At 35.5% G+C, this 18,801-nt stretch overlaps 1 protein-coding gene across 4 annotated transcripts in view; it reads left to right on the forward strand.

Annotated features, from left to right (window-relative positions):
* The window catches only part of ANGPT1 (angiopoietin 1), a 289,496-nt gene that overhangs the window by 30,588 nt on the left and 240,107 nt on the right, over window positions 1-18,801 (forward strand). The window lies entirely within an intron of this gene.

Genomic DNA, 18,801 nt, shown 5'->3' on the forward strand with positions numbered 1-18,801 from the left:
AGGATTAGTGAAATAGAAGACAAACAACTTGAGGCACAACAGAGAGAAGAAGAAAGAGACTCAAAAATAATAAAAAATGAGAAAGCCCTACAGGAATTGTCTGACTCCATCAGAAAGAATAACATAAGAATAATACGTATATCAGAGGGAGAAGAGAAAGAAAATGGAATGGAGAATATACTCAAACAAATAATAGACGAGAACTTCCCAAGCCTGTGGAAGGAACTAAAGCCTCAAATTCAAGAAGCAAACAGAACACCAAGTTTTCTTAACCCCAACAAACCCACTCCAAGGCACATCATAATAAAGATGACACAAACCAATGACAAAGAAAAAATTCTCAAGGCAGCCAGGGAAAAGAAGAGTACAACATATAAAGGAAGGCCTATTAGATTATCATCAGATTTCTCAGCAGAAACTCTACAAGCTAGAAGAGAGTGGACCCCAATATTTAAAGCCCTGAAAGAGAGGAACTTTCAGCCAAGAATACTATACCCATCAAAGCTATCCTTCAAGTATGAAGGAGATATAAAAACATTCACAAATACAGAAAAGATGAGAGAATTTATCAACAGAAAGCCCCCACTCCAGGAAATACTAAGGGGGGTTTTCCAACCAGATTCAAAGAACAAAAGAAAACAACACCACAAGTAACAGCTCCACCAAGAACACAATAAAACCAAACTTAAACTGTGACAACAAAAGAAAAAAAGGGGGGAGAGGATGGAGATTAACAGTAGCAAAGGATGATGAAGTGCAGAAATACTTATAAGATAGGGTACTACAATGAATATGGTAGGTACCCTTTTCATTACTTAATGGTAACCACCCTTAAAAAAACCACCACAAAAACATTTGACTTAAAAAAGGTAGCAACAGAGGAAAGAAGTATGGAACACAAACAAACAAAAACAAATGATAGAAAAACAAAAGAGAAGAATCAAACTAGATACAAAACTAACAGAAAGCAATTTATAAAATGGCAGTAGGGAACCCACAAGTGTCAATAATTACACTAAATGTAAATGGATTAAACTTACCAATAAAAAGACACAGAGTAGCAGAATGGATTAAAAAAGAAAATCCAACTATATGCTGCCTACAAGAAACACATCTAAGCAACAAGGATAAAAACAAATTCAAAGTGAAAGGCTGGAAAACAATACTCCAAGCAAACAACACCCCAAAAAAAGCAGGTGTAGCAATACTCATATCTAATAATGCTGACTACAAGACAGAAAAAGTACTCAGAGACAAAAATGGTCATTTCATAATGATTAAGGGGAAGTTGAATCAAGAAGACATAACAATCCTTAATATATATGCACCAAACCAAGGAGCACCAAAATATATAAGACAGCTACTTATTGACCTTAAAACAAAAACTAACAAAAATACAATCATACTTGGAGACCTCAATACACCGCTGACGGCTCTAGATCGGTCATCCAAACAGAGAATCAATAAAGATATAGTGGCCTTAAACGAAATACTAGAACACCTGGATATGATAGACATCTACAGGACACTTCATCCCAAAGCGACAGAGTATACATTTTTCTTTAGTGTACATGGAACATTCTCAAGAATTGACCATATGTTGGGCCACAAAGACAATATCAGCAAATTTAGAAAAATTGAAATTGTACCAAGCATATTTTCTGATCATAAAGCCCTGAAACTAGAATTCAACTGCAAAAAAGAGGGGGAAAAACCCACAAAAATGTGGAAACTAAACAACATACTTCTAAAAAATGAATGGGTCAAAGAAGAAATAAGCGCAGAAATCAAAAGATATATACAGACAAATGAAAATGAAAATACGACATATCAGAATCTCTGGGATGCAGCAAAAGCAGTAATAAGAGGAAAGTTCATATCACTTCAGGCCTATATGAACAAACAAGAGAGAGCCGAAGTAAACCACTTAACTTCACACCTTAAGGAACTAGAAAAAGAAGAACAAAGACAACCCAAAACCAGCCGAAGAAAGGAGATAATAAAAATCAGAGCAGAAATAAATGAAATAGAGAACAGAAAAACTATAGAAAAAATCAATAAAACAAGGAGCTGGTTCTTTAAAAAGATCAACAAAATTGACAAACCCTTGGCAAGACTCACCAAGGAAAAAAGACACAGGACTCAAATAAATAAAATCCAAAATGAAAGAGGAGAGATCACCACAGACATCATAAAAATACAAAGAATTATTGTAGAATACTATGAAAAATTATATGCCACCAAATACAACAATCTAGAAGAAATGGATAAATTCCTAGAACAATACAACCTTCCTAGACTGAGTCATGAAGAAGCAGAAAGCCTAAATGGACCAATCAGCAGGGAGGAAATAGAAAAAACTATTAAAAATCTCCCCAAAAATAAAAGTCCAGGCCCTGACGGTTATACTAGTGAATTCTATCAAACATTCAAAGAAGACTTGGTTCCTATTCTACTCAAAGTCTTCCAAAAAATTGAAGAAGAAGCAATACTTCCAAACACATTTTATGAGGCCAACATAACCCTCATACCAAAACCTGGCAAGGATGGCACAAAGAAAGAAAACTACAGACCAATATCTCTAATGAATACAGATGCTAAAATACTAAACAAAATACTGGCAAACCGAATACAACAACATATTAAAAAAATAATACATCATGATCAAGTGGGATTCATCCCAGAATCTCAAGGATGGTTCAACATACGTAAAACGGTTAACGTAATACACCATATCAACAAAACAAAGAACAAAAACCACATGATCTTATCAATAGATGCAGAAAAGGCTTTTGATAAAATACAACACAATTTTATGTTTAAGACTCTCAACAAAATGGGTATAGAAGGAAAATATCTCAACATGATAAAGGCCATATATGATAAACCATCAGCCAACATCCTATTAAACGGCATAAAACTGAGGACTTTCTACCTTAAATCAGGAACAAGACAGGGTTGTCCACTCTCTCCACTCTTATTCAACGTGGTGCTAGAAGTTCTGGCCAGAGCAATCAGACAAGACAAAGAAATAAAAGGCATCCATATCGGAAAAGAAGAAGTAAAGCTATCACTTTTTGCTGATGATATGATCCTATACATCGAAAACCCGAAGGACTCCACAAAAAGATTATTAGAAACAATAAACCAATACAGTAAGGTCGCAGGATACAAAATTAACATACAAAAGTCCATAGCCTTTCTATATGCCAACAATGAAATATTAGAAAACGAACTCAAAAAAATAATCCCCTTCACGATTGCAACAAAAAAAATAAAATACCTAGGAATAAACATAACAAAGAACGTAAAGGACCTATATAATGAAAATTACAAAGCATTGTTAAGGGAAATCGAAAAAGATACAATGAGATGGAAAAATATTCCTTGTTCTTGGATAGGAAGAATAAATATAATCAAAATGGCCATATTACCCAAAGCAATATACAAATTTAATGCAATTCCCATCAAAATCCCTATGAGATTTTTTAAAGAGATGGAACAAAAAATCATCAGATTTATATGGAACTATAAAAAACCCCGAATAGCCAAAACAATCCTAAGGAAAAAGAATGAAGCTGGGGGCATTACAATACCTGACTTCAAACTATATTATAGGGCCACGATAATCAAAACAGCATGGTATTGGCAGAAAAATAGACACTCAGACCAATGGAACAGAATAGAAAGCCCAGAAATAAAACCACATATATATGGTCAAATAATCTTTGATAAAGGGGCCAACAACATACAATGGAGAAAAGAAAGCCTCTTCAACAAATGGTGTTGGGAAAACTGGAAAGCCACATGCAAAAGAATGAAACTCGACTACAGCCTGTCCCCGTGTACTAAAATTAATTCAAAATGGATCAAAGACCTAAATATAAGACCTGAAACAATAAAGTACATAGAAGAAGACATAGGTACTAAAATCATGGACCTGGGTTTTAAAGAACATTTTATGAACTTGACTCCAATGGCAAGAGAAGTGAAGGCAAAGATAAATGAATGGGACTACATCAGAATTAAAAGTTTTTGCTCAGCAAGAGAAACTGATATCAAAATAAACAGACAGCCAACTATATGGGAACTGATATTTTCAAACGACAGCTCAGATAAGGGCCTAATATCCAAAATTTACAAAGAACTCATAAAACTCAACAACAAACAAACAAACAATCCAATAAAAAAATGGGAAGAGGACATGAACAGACACTTCTCCCAGGAAGAGATACAAATGGCCAACAGATATATGAAAAGATGCTCAGCTTCATTAGTTATTAGAGAAATGTAAATCAAAACTACAATGAGATACCACCTCACTCCTGTTAGATTAGCTATTATCAACAAGACGGGTAATAGCAAATGTTGGAGAGGCTGTGGAGAAAAAGGAACCCTCATTCACTGTTGGTGGGACTGTAAAGTAGTACAACCATTATGGAGGAAAGTATGGTGGTTCCTCAAAAAACTGCAAATAGAACTACCTTATGACCCAGCAATCCCTCTACTGGGTATATACCCCAAAACCTCAGAAACATTGATACGTGAAGACACATGTAGCCCCATGTTCATTGCAGCACTGTTCACAGTGGCCAAGACATGGAAACAACCAAAAAGCCCTTCAATAGAAGACTGGATAAAGAAGATGTGGCACATATACACTATGGAATACTACTCAGCCATAAGAAATGATGACATCAGATCATTTGCAGCAAAATGGTGGGATCTTGATAACATCATAAGGAGTGAAATAAGCAAATCAGAAAAAAACAAGAACTACATGATTCCATACATTGGTGGAACATAAAAATGAGACTAAGAGACATGGACAAGAGTGTGGTGGTTACCAAGGGTGGGGGTGGAGGGAGGACATGGGAGGGAGGGAGGGAGAGAGTTAGGGGGAGGGGGAGGGGCACAGAGAACTAGATAGAGGGTGACGGAGGACAATCTGACTTTGGGCGAGGGGTTTGCAACATAATTTGATGACAAAATAACCTAGACATGTTTTCTTTGAATATATGTACCCTGATTTATTAATGTCATCCCATTACCATTAATAAAAATTTATTAAAAAAAAAAATAAAATAAAGTGATGCAAAAAAAGAAGCACTTGATATTTTTTTATTAAACAAGAACATCAGAAAAAGCAAACAACAAGTCAAAGATAGTTGTTTGATTATGCAAATGAGATGCAAAATCAACTTTTCTTTCATTGGTGAAAATGCCCCATACAAAAGGCTGTAAGTACTAGAGTATCTGCACATTCCTGATCCCCTAGTTTTTGTGAGCATAGTAGAGACTTGATAAAGAAATAGTGAATGAATGAGTAAAATGAATGACTACACATTTTCTACTTATTTTAAGTACTAGAAAGCCTGGCGGTCATACAAAATGACCACTGTTCTAGATATTATAAATTGTAATTAAAATGATTTGTGCAAAGGTGTCTGCTAATTCAAACTGAATTACCCAGGGCAGGCGGCGAGGATGCCCCTTTGCTTAGTGCCCCACGGGGTTTCCCCCATGGACGCAAAAGCAAACAAACTATTAATGGATTGAATGCTATCCATGTACTGTTTGCTATTTGAATGCTGATTAGTCAATAATTTATTCAAGAGTGGTGCATAATTCTCAATTAGTGGAACTACAATGTTTCCATACTTGCAACATTGAGAAAATTCTTTCTTGCCACGGTCAAATCGATTAGTTTCTAACTTGAAGTTTAAGGACTGACAGTGTTCACATTTAATATTCATGTCACGAGAGGAATGCTCAAAAATTAAAGTTTCTCCATTTGAAACTGTTTTAATCCTTTTTGCGTTTTGGTCAGCATTATTCTGTCCTTTTTTTGCATTTCTTTCCTGCCTTTGTTCAAGGGACTCATTTTGTCGAGACAGGCTTTTTTGTCTTGCATCTGAGGCAAGCCTTGTTTCTCTATGCTCATCAGTCTCATTTTGCTGAGAAAGACACATTTGCTCTTCGACTGAAGCAAGCCTTGTCTTTCTCTGCTCAGTGGTTTCTTTTTGTCGAGAAAGCCGTTTTTGTGCAGCTTTAGCTCCTTTTCTCTCCTCTTCAGTGCTGTATTTTCTAGGAGGCATTCTTAAAAGAAATTACATTAAGACGTAGTTTTTATGTAAAACAGATGATTGCCAATGCAAACAAATGTTCACCTTCCCTCTGACCCGCTCAATTTGCGTTCAGCCGTGGCAACTTCACCCCATTGGCTAGTACAGTTACGCAAGCAACCAATAAGCTATCAGCGACAAACAGACACTTAAGCCGCATATAATAAAGATTATATTTTGAATGATAGAAGACAAAAATTAAGAGTGTTAAGACTGTAAAGGGCTTTAAAAATCTGTCTTATACAAGTTCCTATCTTTTAAGTGGAAAAATCATTATACATATAGGTAAATCACATGCATAAGATCACTTTTGTAGTTGAATTAACTTTCTTCTCCTTCTCCTCTTTCTCTCTCCCTCCCCCCTCCTTCTCCCTCTTTATCTTCCTTCTCTTCCTCCTTTTTCTTACATTCTACCATAAGCCAGGAGCTATTCAAAATGACTTACATCCCTTCTGATCCTTATCTGTGCAAATCTTCTCATTGTCTCCACTTCAGAGATTAGGAAACTGAGACACAAAGAGATAGTCCACTGTCTCATAGTTGTTAGGTGATGGAGGAAGGAAATGAACCCATGCTGACTGGCTTTAGAATGTATGTTCTTCCTCACCACATTAAATGGGTTGTCACATGTCCAATTATGCTGATATAACTCCAGGTGAATGCTAATTCCCAGGGTCTACCTATATTCTGACTATACATTTCAAAAAATAAACTTATTTTAATTTTATCTCAATCTTTATATTGTCTAAGTCAGGGGTAGTCAACCTTTTTATACCTACCGCCCACTTTTGTATCTCTGTTAGTAGTAAAATTTTCTAACCGCCCATCAGTTCCACAGTAATGGTGATTTATAAAGTGGGAAGTAACTTTACTTTATAAAATTTATAAAGCAGAGTTATAGCTAGTTAAAGCAGATAATAATAATTACTTACCAAGTACTTTATGTCGGATTTTTGCTAAGTTTGGCAGAATAAATCTTTATAAAACAACTTACTATAGTTAAATCTATCTTTTTATTTATACTTTGGTTGCTCTGCTACCACCCACCATGAAAGCTGGAATGCCCACTAGTGGGTGGTAGGGACCAAGTTGACTACCACTGGTCTAAATCTTATAATATACTTGTTTTATTTTAATTGAGCTTTAAAGTCTCCTAATCTTTAGAATATTTTCTATGACTACAAATGTTACTGAATGAAACCCTTATGCAGCTTTTACAGGAATCCTTTAATTTATCCTAGAAAACTTTTATTTTTAAAAAGCCTGTTTATGAGTCTTCTAAAATTGTCAGCAGCTGTATACAGGAGTTGAAGTGTGTGTGGGTGTGTATGTGTAAATATTGGCTTATTCAAAATAGATTTAGAGAATTTGCTTTGTAGACACTGGTTTCCATTAAAAATGAAACATAATGGCATAATGATAAAATTGCCACCTTCTATTTATTTGTAGAAAATTGTGTTATTATTAGAAGCAGAGAGGCAGTCAGACAGGCTCCCACATGCACCTGAATGGGATCCACCCGGCATGCCCACAGGGAGTGATGCTCTGCCCATCTGGGGCATTGCTTCCTTGCCCCCTGAGTGATTCTAACACCTGAAATGGAGGCCACGGAGCCGTCCTCAGCGCCCAGGTGAACTTTTGCTCCTTGTATGTGGGAAGGGAAGAGAGAGATAGAGAGAAAAGGGAGAGGGAAGGGTGGAGAAGCAGATGGGTGCTTCTCCCGTGTGCCCTGACCAGGAATTGAACCTGAGACTTCCATACGCTGAACCAATGCTCTACTGCTGAGCCAAGTGGCCAGGGTCAGTTTTGTTATTTTTTTAATATTTAAAATTTATTCATTTTAGAGAGAGAAAAGAAAGAGAAAGGGGTGGGGGAGGAACAGGAAGCATCAACTCCCATATGTGCCTTGACTGGGCAAGCCCAGGCTTTCAGTGATGTCAGCATTCCATCTTGACACTTTATTCACTGCGCTACCACAGGTCAGGCAAAAATTGTGTTATTATTAAAAAGATGTTAATAGAATTCTTGTTGGTCTTAGATGAACTGGAATACAATCTAACTCTCAGGAGGACATTTAAGAACTGTATTAGATTTTTAAAAATCTTATATAATAAATTACTCAGAATATAGTAACTTATAACACCACACAGTTATTATCTGACAATTTTTGTGCTTCAGGAATCTGAGCATAGCTTAGATGAGTCCTCTGCTTCATGGTTCTTCATGAGGCTGTAGTCAAGATGTTGGCCAGGGCAACAATCTCATATGAATGTTTGACTGGGGAAAGAATGTCCTCCAAGCCCATTCAGACTGTGTGTGGTTGAACTGAGGGCCACAGTTCCTTGCCAATAGGCCTCTCCAACATGCTGCATACTTCATTGAAGCATAAAAAGGCAATAGAGAACCTTCTAGAAAGTTGGAAGTCACAAGCTTTTGCAACCTGATCACACAAGTGTCATCCCCTAAATTTTGCCACAGTTAGAAGCAAGTCACTCCATCCAGCCATTGGTCTAGAACGAGAAATTACAATGGTATGCGAATTTGATGATTCAGGGAAGATTGGGGTTATCTTAGAAGCCTGCCTACCACAAGGACAGAAACTTTCTTTTATGAGTATAAGGGACTAAGAGGGAAATATAGCTTAATTTAACTGTTTGTGGGTTTGTTTTTTTTTAGCAATTTAATCCTTCCTTTTTGTTAGATTTGGGTTTTTTTTCTCTTTGTGTGGGAGGTATTAATTGATTAGCTTGGTTCTTTTATACTTGCTCTTGGTTTACGGATTGTAAAAAATAGATGCTTCTTAAAGTTTTTATCTTTTATTGGGGTAATATTGAATATATAGTTGAACTGCATTAAAAAATTATTTTTTTGAGATTCATAAGACTTTAACTACTAAATGACCCTCCAAACCAGAGTCCTATTTTATTCCTTTATCTGTAAAACCCCCACTGTGAGAGTCTGATGGGCCATGTGTGCCAGCCACCTCAACTGTAAAGATCTTAGACATTCAATCCCTCATTTTCTAAATTTCCCTTTACTATATTCCCTAAAGACTCCATCTGTGAATGTATGCTTTTTATACTAACACTATGAACCAATTATGTTTTTGTGTGTCTGAACCAAATAATCTAGCTCATATTGGTTCTTCCATGGGAGGCTCAAGTTCATGCTACTTAGAGTCAATCTTTGCTGCTTAAGTCACAATATTAAGTCCTGTTAGGATCAATTTCAGTTTTGGCCTTAAACTTTTTCCTATTTCCTCTCTATTCACGTAATCATTGGCATGGTCATTTAAAAGCATGCACTCAGTCAAGTGCTGAGAGTTTACTTAACTTCCGAGAAAATGGTACTAGACATAGTCTGCATCATCCTTCCTCCTGAAGGCTTATAGTCCAAGGCAGAGTTGTCATATGGTCATTATAAACTGAACAAATAAAACTGACACATAAGTGTTCCTAACTAGTGGTTTATTAATTAAGGTGACACTTTCTACACATTTTTCTTACTTCAATTAAAAAATGAATTGAAATAATATATCAGTATTTTTTCCTCACCATGGAGCTTTTTAAAAAAAAATTATTGTGATAAATAGGTTCTAGTGTCCCCCCAAATACATCACCCTCTTCCCCGTGTTTCCCTCAACATCCCCCTCGCCCCCCTCCCTGCAGCACCCTCATCCCTTCCCTCCAGGATTAGCTTTTCTGCTCTCTATAGCACTGTGTTATGTGTATATAATTTCACCAATCTCTTTCTCTTCTCTGATCACATCCTATCATCCCCTTTCCCTTTGTCCGCTTTCCCTCTGGTCCCTTTGATCCCGCCTCTGTCTCTATTCCATTCCTCAGTTCATATTGTTCATTGGATTCCTCAAATGACTGAGGTCATATGATATTTTTCTTTCTCTGCCTGGCTTATTTTACTTGACATAATAGTTTCCAGGCCTATCGATGTTGTCGCAAAAGGTAAGATTTCCTTCTTTTTCATGGCCCCATAGTATTGCATTGTGTATATGTACCACAGCTTTTTTTTTTTTTTTTTTTTTTTTGTATTTTTCTGAAGCTGGAAACGACAGTCAGACTCCTGCATGCGCCGGACCGGGATCCACCTGGCACGCCCACCAGGGGCGGACGTTCTGCCCACCAGGGGGCGATGCTCTGCCCCTCTGGGGCGTCGCTCTGCCGCGACCAGAGCCACTCTAGCACCTGGGGCTGAGGCCAAGGAGCCATCCCCAGCGCCTGGGCCATCTTTGCTCCAATGGAGCCTTGGCTGCTGGAGGGGAAGAGAGAGACAGAGAGGAAGGAGGGGGGAGGGGTTGGAGAAGCAAATGGAGGCTTCTCCTATGTGCCCTGGCCGGGAATCGAACCCCGGGTCCCCCGCATGCCAGGCCGACGCTCTACTGCTGAGCCAACCAGCCAGGGCTTTTTTTTTTTTTTTTTTTTTTTTTTTTTTGACAGAGACAGAGTCAGAGAGAGGGATAGATAGGGACAGACAGACAGGAATGGAGAGAGATGAGAAGCATCAATTTTTCGTTTTAGCGCTTTAGTTGTTCATTGATTGCTTTCTCATATGTGCCTTGACCATAGGGCTACAGCTGACCGTGTAACCCCTTGTTCAAGCCAGGGACATTGGGTCCAAGCTGGTGAGCTTTACTCAAACCAGATGAGCCTGTGCTGAAGCTGGCAACTTTGGGGTCTTGAACCTGGGTCCTCCACATCCTAGTTTGACACTCTATCCACTGCACCACCACCTGGTCAGGCTGTACCACAGCTTCTTAATCCACTCGTCCACTGACAGGCACTTGGGCTGTTTCCAGATCTTGGCTATTGTAAACAATGCTGCCATAAACATGGGGGTGCTTTTCTTCTTTTGAATCATTGATGTGGTGTTCTTGGGATATATTCCTATAAGTGGGATGGCTGGATTAAAAGGCAGTTCCATTTTTAATTTTTTGAGGAATCTCCATAGTGTTTTCCATAGTGGCTGTACCAGTCTGCATTCCCACCAGCAGTGCAGGAGGGTTCCCTTTTCTCCACATCCTTACCAGCACTTATTATGTGTTGTTTTGTTAATGAGCACCATTCTGACTGGTGTGAGGTGATATCTTACTGTGGTTTTAATTTGCATTTCTCTAACAATTAGTGATGTTGAACATTTTTTCATCCACCTATTGGTCATCTGTATGTTCTCTTTGGAGAAGTGTCTATGCATTTCTTTTGCCCATTTTGATTGGATTATCTTCCTGGTGTTGAATTTTACAAGTTCTTTATAAATTTTGGTTATTAATCCCTTATCAGATGTATTGTCGAATATGTTCTCCCATTGTGTGGTTTGTCTTTTTATTTTGTTCTTATAGTCTTCAGGTGTGTAAAAGCTTTTTAGTTTGATATAGTCCTATTTGTTTATCCTGTCCTTTATTTCACTTGCCCTTGGAGATAAATCAGCAAATATATTGCTTCAAGTGATGTCAGAGAGCTTACAGCCTATGTTTTCTTCTAAAATGCATATGGTTTCACAGCTTACATTTAAGTCTTTTATCCATCTTGAGTTTATTTTTGTGAATGGTGTAAGTTGTTGGTCTAGTTTCATTTTTTTACAGGTAGCTGTCCAATTTTCCCAACACCATTTGTTAAAGAGGCTGTCTCTACTCCATTGTATGTTCTTACCTCCTTTGTCAAATATCAATTGTCCATAAAAGTACGAGTTTATTTCTGGGTTTTCTGTTCTGTTCCATTGATCTATATGCCTATTCTTAGGCCAGTACCAAGCTGTTTTGAGTACAATGGCCTTGTAGTATAATTTGATATCAGGAAGTGTGATACCACCCACTTTATTCTTCCTTTTCAAGATTGCTGAGGCTATTTGTGTTTTTTTTTGTTGTTGTTTCATATGAATTTTTGGAATATGTGTTCTATATCTTTGAAGTAAGTCATTGGTATTTTAATAGGAATTGCACTGAATTTATAAATTGCTTTGGGTAATATAGACATTTTAATGATGTTTATTCTTCCTATCCATGAGCACAGTATATGCTTCCACTTGTTTGTATCTTTCTTGATTTCTTTATCAATGTTTTATAATTTTCCGAGTACAAGTCTTTAACCTCCCTGGTTAAATTTACTCCTAGGTACTTTCTTTTTGTTGTTGTTGAAGGGGATTGTTTTCTTAATTTCTCTTTCAGACAGTTCATTGTTGGTGTATAAAAATGCCTCTGATTTCTGAGTATTAATTTTATATCCTGCCACCTTGCTGAATTCATTTATCAGATCCAGTAGTTTTTTTACTGTGACTTTAGGGTTTTCTATGTACAGTATCATATCATCAGCAAATAATGATAATTTTACTTCTTCTTTTCCAATTTGGATGCTTTTTATTTCTTCTTCTAGTCTGATTGCTGTGACTTGGACTTCCAGAACTATGTTGAATAAGAGTAGTGAAAAGGGGCACTCCTGCCTTATTCCTGATCTTAAGGGATTGCTTTTAATTTTTGCCCATTAAGTATGATGTTGGCTGTGGGTTTGTCATAGATGGCCTTTATCATGTGGAGGTATGTTCCCTGTATTCCCACTTTGCTGAGAGTTTTGATTATAAATGAGTGCTGGATTTTATCAAATGCTTTTTCTGCATCTATTAATATTATCATGTGGTTTTTCTCCTTCCTTTTGTTTATGTGGTGAATCACATTGATTGATTTACAAATATTGTACCATCCTTGTCTCCCAGAATAAATCCCACTTGATCACGGTGCATGATTTTTTTTCATGTATTGCCAGTTTGCTAATATTTTGTTGAGGATTTTAGCATCTAAATTCTTCAGGGATATTGGCCTATAGTTTTCTTTCTTTGTATTGTCTTTGCCTGGTTTTGGAATCAGAATTATGCTCGCTCATAAAAGGAGTTTGGAAGTCTTCCCTCTTCTTGAATTTTTTGAAATAGCTTCAGAAGGATAGGAGTTAGTTGTTCTTTAAATATCACATATTTGGTAGAATTCACTTGTGAAGCCATCAGGCCCAGGGCTTTTGTTTGTTGGGAGTTTTTGATAACTGTTTCGATATCATTTGTTGTAATTGGTTTGTTTAGGTGTTCTGATTCTTCCAGATTAATTTTTGAAAGATTATATGTTTCAAGGAATTTGTCCATTTTACCTATGTTGTCTAATTTTTTTGGTATGCAGTTCTTCATAGTATTTTCTTACAATATTTTGTATTTCTGTTGTGTCAGTTGTTAATTCTCCACTCTCATTTCTGATTTTATTTATTTGAGTCCTCTCTTTTTTTCTTGGTGAGTCTGGTTAAAGGTTCATGGATCTTGTTTACCTTTTCAAAGAACTATCTCTTGGTTTCATTGATCCTCTGTATTGTTTTTTTAGCCTCTATGTCATTTATTTTCACTCTGATCTTTATTATTTCCTTCCTTCTACTTCCTCTGGGCTTTACTTGATTTTTTTTTCTAGTTCTTTTAGTTGCAGGGTTGTTTATTTGAGCTTTTTCTAGCTTCTTAAGGTATGCCTGTAATGCTATGAACTTCCTTCTCAGGACTACTTTTGCTGTGTCCCATAGATTTTGAGTTGTTGTATGCTCATTTTCATTTGTTTCAAGGAAATTTTTTATTTCTTCCTTGATCTCATTGTTGATCCATTTGTTATTTAATAGCATGCTATTTAGTTTCCAAGTGTTTGAGTGTTTTTAATTTTCTCTATTGTAGTTGATTTCTAGTTTCATGCCATTGTGATCAGAGAAGATGCTTGATATGATTTCAATCTTCTTAAATTTGTTGAGAATTAATTTATGTCCTAACATGTGATCTATCCTAGAGAATGTACCATGAGCACTTGAAAAGAATGTGTATTCTGCTGCTTTAGGGTGAAAGGTTCTGAAGATATCTATTAAATCCAGTTGGTATCTAGTGTTTCCCTTAAGTCTGCTGTTTCTTTGTTAATTTTCTTTCTTGAGGATCTATCCAGTGATGTTAGTGGAGCATTGAAATCCCCTAATATTATAGTATTGCTGTTGATCTCACTCTTTATGTCCATCAAAGTCATCTTTATATATTTAGGTGCTCCTATATTAGGCGCATAGATATTTATAATGGTTATTTATTCCTGTTGGATTGCTCCCTTTATTATTATGTAGTGACCTTCTTTATTCCTTACTATAGTCTTTGTTTTAAAGTCTATTTTGTCAGATATAAGTATTGCTACCCCAGCTTTTGTTTTATTTCCATTTGCATGAAATATTTTTTTCCATCCTTTTACTCAGTCTATGTGTATCTCTTGTTTTGAGGTGGGTTTCTTGTAGACAGCATATGTACAGATCCTGTTTTTTTTTAATCATGCAGTGGTGGGATTCGGCCTCTTCACACTGGTTTGTCAGAACCGATGCCTAATTTTTTGTTGAGTTCAGCGAATCAGTAGTTAAAATGGCACTTGTCATCAGGGTTCTCTCTAAGGTTGGCGCCTGGGCAGCTGCCTAATGTGGAAATCACAAATTTACATTCTTTAATCTTTTTTAACATTCACCACACAACAGCGTATTTTAACTACCCGTATTAATGTATTGAATTCTAATCAACTTCTTTTGTTTTATTGTAAAATTTTATTTAATTACAGTGTTCCACACTGTATCCCATTTATTTTTTCGGTGCAAGGGCAAGTTTACTTATTGAATCCAAAGATTATTTCATAGGAGATTTTTTAAAAAAGAGAGAGAACAAAAAATCCTGGGATACAGAAGTAGACATATCTAGAGTTCTTTGAATGAACTGATCATTCTAAAACATAGGAACTTGCTTAACAGAGCTCAGATTGTCTTAGAGTTTTCAGCACTACCTTTGAAGTTTGACTATGCTAGGTTAAAACTTGCTATGTAATTTTTTGCTATTTACATAACCCTTTGGGCCTTAATTTTATCAAATGTCATATGTAAAGGGAGGATAATAGAATTATATGATAGGGTCATCAGAAAGATTAAATGAAATAATGCATGCATAACAACCAACATGATATTAGACCTCCTAGACTCATATCCAGTGTGTCCAATATTTATTTAGTGACACAAATTGATATTTTATAAAAAAAAGTTTACCTTTTTTCTTTATAACAAAAGCTATATCAATGCACCAAACATAATATAACATTTTAATGCATTTTGAATCTTTTCTTTTAATACTTTCTAACTCCTTAGATACACTTAGTCATTTTCATTCACCAGAATAGAGATTATCTACTTGAAATAGTTGCAAAGTCTTGTTCAAAATGTTTGAAAATTATTCTTGTTTCAACTTATACAATATTTTATACTTTGTGATATTTATACTTTTGACTAGTAACATTTTCAATCTATAATTAGGTCAAAGGACTAAGACTTTTTTTTTTGACAGAGACAATCCTAAGAACTTTGATGAGCTTAAATTTTCTAATATTACAAACCAAGTTTACATCATATTTTCCTTTAACAGTTTTTCTGTAATACAGTCAAATAGAGAAACAGCAGTTATTGAAATCTCAAAGATAAATAAACTCATTGTTTATTCTTGTATATCACCTGCATGTTACAGTATGATCATAAAATGGTCAGTTAAATCCAAAAGGTCAGTGAAGCAGGTCAGGTAATTAATTTCAGAAGCATCAGTCAAATCTTATTTATCAACACATACTGGAATTTCAACTAGTCATGGACAAGAAGTCTTCTAATCCCAACTTGGCCTTCAGTTGCAAAAACTTGAAAATGATTATTGGACAAAAGAGAAATTAAATGTTCTACTTTATTTTTGGTTTTACAGTCAGTATGAATATGATTTTCTGTAGAGAATAACTTTTTTAGATAAAGAAGGAGCTAAAATATATTGACTTTCACCCACAGAGTTGTTGCCTTAAATCAAAAACCCTTAGTTTCCCCCACCCTTTGGTGTGTGTGTATGTGTATGTGTTGTGTGCCTGTGCATTGTGTATGTGTTATGTGTGTGTGATTTCCTAAATAGTAAACAACTTGGGAGACATAGTGAATGATTTAAACTTCAGACAATGAAATAGATTACTTCTGATAAAGAGCCTTACCCACATATTATTAATTTTAGTTGACTAAAATTGTGTAAGATATAAACAACTCAGCTGGCTGGCTTTAGATTTAGTGCTAGAGCAGGAAGTTATATTTTGCTGTTTACCTTTCAGAAAAGAGAGGCTGTACTAGTTTGGAGTGATTAGGATTTATTTTTACCTCAATAACCACAAAAGAAGTCTCATGTGCAAATCTGAGTTAAACTGGGAATTATATTACCATTTATTACAGTGATGTTTAATTCTTCTAAAAAAATTACACTTTGGTAGTTAGTTGACTACTTCACCCCTTATCATAATTTTGTTGGCTATGAATATTATAGCATAATCATTATTATTATGATTATTATTATTTTTGAGAAGGGTAGGACACATAAGCATAAGCAGTTACAATCTTTTGTCATCTCTACATTATAATATTAAGAACATCTTAATCAGGGGTTTTAGATTGTGTATGCAACTCTTAAAATGATATGTATGTAATATAAATGTATAATAATTGAGTTAATTAATGAATGTACAATCTATAATAAAGAATATGTACGATAAATACTGTGTAAAATTTTTAATTATTCATCATACTAGTAAAGTTATACTAATCACATGGGTTGATTTATAAAATTAAAAGAGCATATAGTGCAATTCTACTGTATCGAGGAAACATTACAATTTAGGGCACACCTTCTCATTGGCTCAATGCAGAAAGAAAAGTAATCTCATTATAAACTTATTGCTTTATTAACTGCCTGCTGTCTTGCTCAAACACCAGGGAAAATAAGATGTTCAAAATAAGTATAATTTAGAATTATTCATTTTATTTTTTAGGTGTAGAGCTCTAGATTTTATATTTCTATTTTTAAAAAATAAGTGTTATATCATATATACTTTGAAACTTGTATTTTGAAAAAATACCACAAAAGTGGTAGGATACATATAAAATTCTTATTTCAAGACCTTGAGAAAAATTATGCAAGCAAGCTTATCATGCATTTCACCTTCTCCTCTGCTCAGTTTTGTGTAGAGGGATTTATCTTGTTTGTAGAAACTTCAAACACTTGGGAAGTTTTGGGAGAAGAAATTCATTTAGATGGCTAAAAGTTCAAGTTCAGAGATTCAAGTAAAGTTGTACTTTGAATAAATGTGACTTTTAGTCATCCATAAATGATTTAAATGCGAAGTCAAAAAACTTATGACCTTTTCTACATCTCAATTTTTAGAAGAGATCTTTTCACTTAAGATGCTTTTTAATCAGGCCTTGAACCCAGAATACCACTGAGCATGAAGTTTCTTTTTAAAGAGAAATATGCATGTGGAATGTTGTTGCTACAGAAAAGATTATGCAAACATCTCAGCTTTTCTCAAGACATCCAAGTTCACAGAAAACTATTTGTGACTTCAACTGCTACCCAGCTTTCTGTTTTAACATTGACCAAATAATGTTTGGTTGACCTAATTTTAGCAGCACAAAGAACATTTTTGAACCTGTAAGCTTTTTTAAAACTTTGTTCATTTGAGCCTTGTGTTTATTACAATGATGCTGCTTTGCCATCAGCCGATGTGCTGATGCACACACCAGGTCTCAGGGGGTAAATTCTGCATGTAGGCAGAAAACCAATGAAGATCAACTCTCTGACTTCTTGTTCTTATAAAAACATGTTTTTTACAGCTTCATTCTACTCCCAAAGTCATGTATTTTGGGTCTTTCTAAGTCTGTTTCCATGCTTGAAAAGATTAATAAAAAGGACTAATGATGAGGGAGGGAGGTTCTCCAACCATATTCTTTCTTGAAGACGAACTCCTTGTTTGGGAATGTAGTCGGGCTCCACTGACTCTCTTATTGGAGCTATTTTATTGCAAGTTTGGCCACAGGTAAGGGATATTTTATATCAACCAAGGCAAAATTGCAAACTTCACTCACAATGATTCATGAGAAGAGGACGGGAATTACCACAGATATGTTTTCTTATTAACAAGCTCTCCATTGAAACATGCCCTGTTCAAAACATAAGTTAGTTCACCAAAGTATATGATGCAAAGGCTTTTGAATTTTCTTTTATTCCCAGAATGGAAGGTCAGGGTTAAACCACTTACCTACCACATTTGCCAGGAAATTCAGTGATAGTTATTAATCAGAGCATATGGGAGATACTTTATAGAAATATAAGTGGAAAATTCAATTAAGACATTTAGACAAGCAAGTGGCTTAATAGTTAGAATTTAAATGACTTGTTAGTTTAAAATATGAGAAAGCTCCACCTAAAATTAGAGTGTCATGTAAATTTGAACTATAAACCAAAAAAGTGTGCTATAACTTCCAAACCTTATTTATAAGTAAAGTTACAGAAATGTTTTCTACATTTCTGAAGTATTCATAAAAATATAAAGACCTGCTATGCAATGAACTTATTTTGACCCAAGAAAGGTCTTATTGTTAAACCCCTTCTGCTGTCTTAGTAAAGGAGAGAAAGGCTACACAGGGAGGTAGCAAGACATCTGAGATCTATTTTTAGATTGAGTAAAAGGGTTTGAGGGAGTATTTTGAGAAGGTGGATAGAAAAGAAGACATTTGGGAGCCAAAAGTCAGTGGAAGCGGCTGGAACCTGTTTCCATACCATTTCATTTTAC

This window comes from Saccopteryx bilineata, chromosome 3, assembly GCF_036850765.1.
Source record: "Saccopteryx bilineata isolate mSacBil1 chromosome 3, mSacBil1_pri_phased_curated, whole genome shotgun sequence".
Lineage (NCBI taxonomy): Eukaryota > Metazoa > Chordata > Mammalia > Chiroptera > Emballonuridae > Saccopteryx > Saccopteryx bilineata.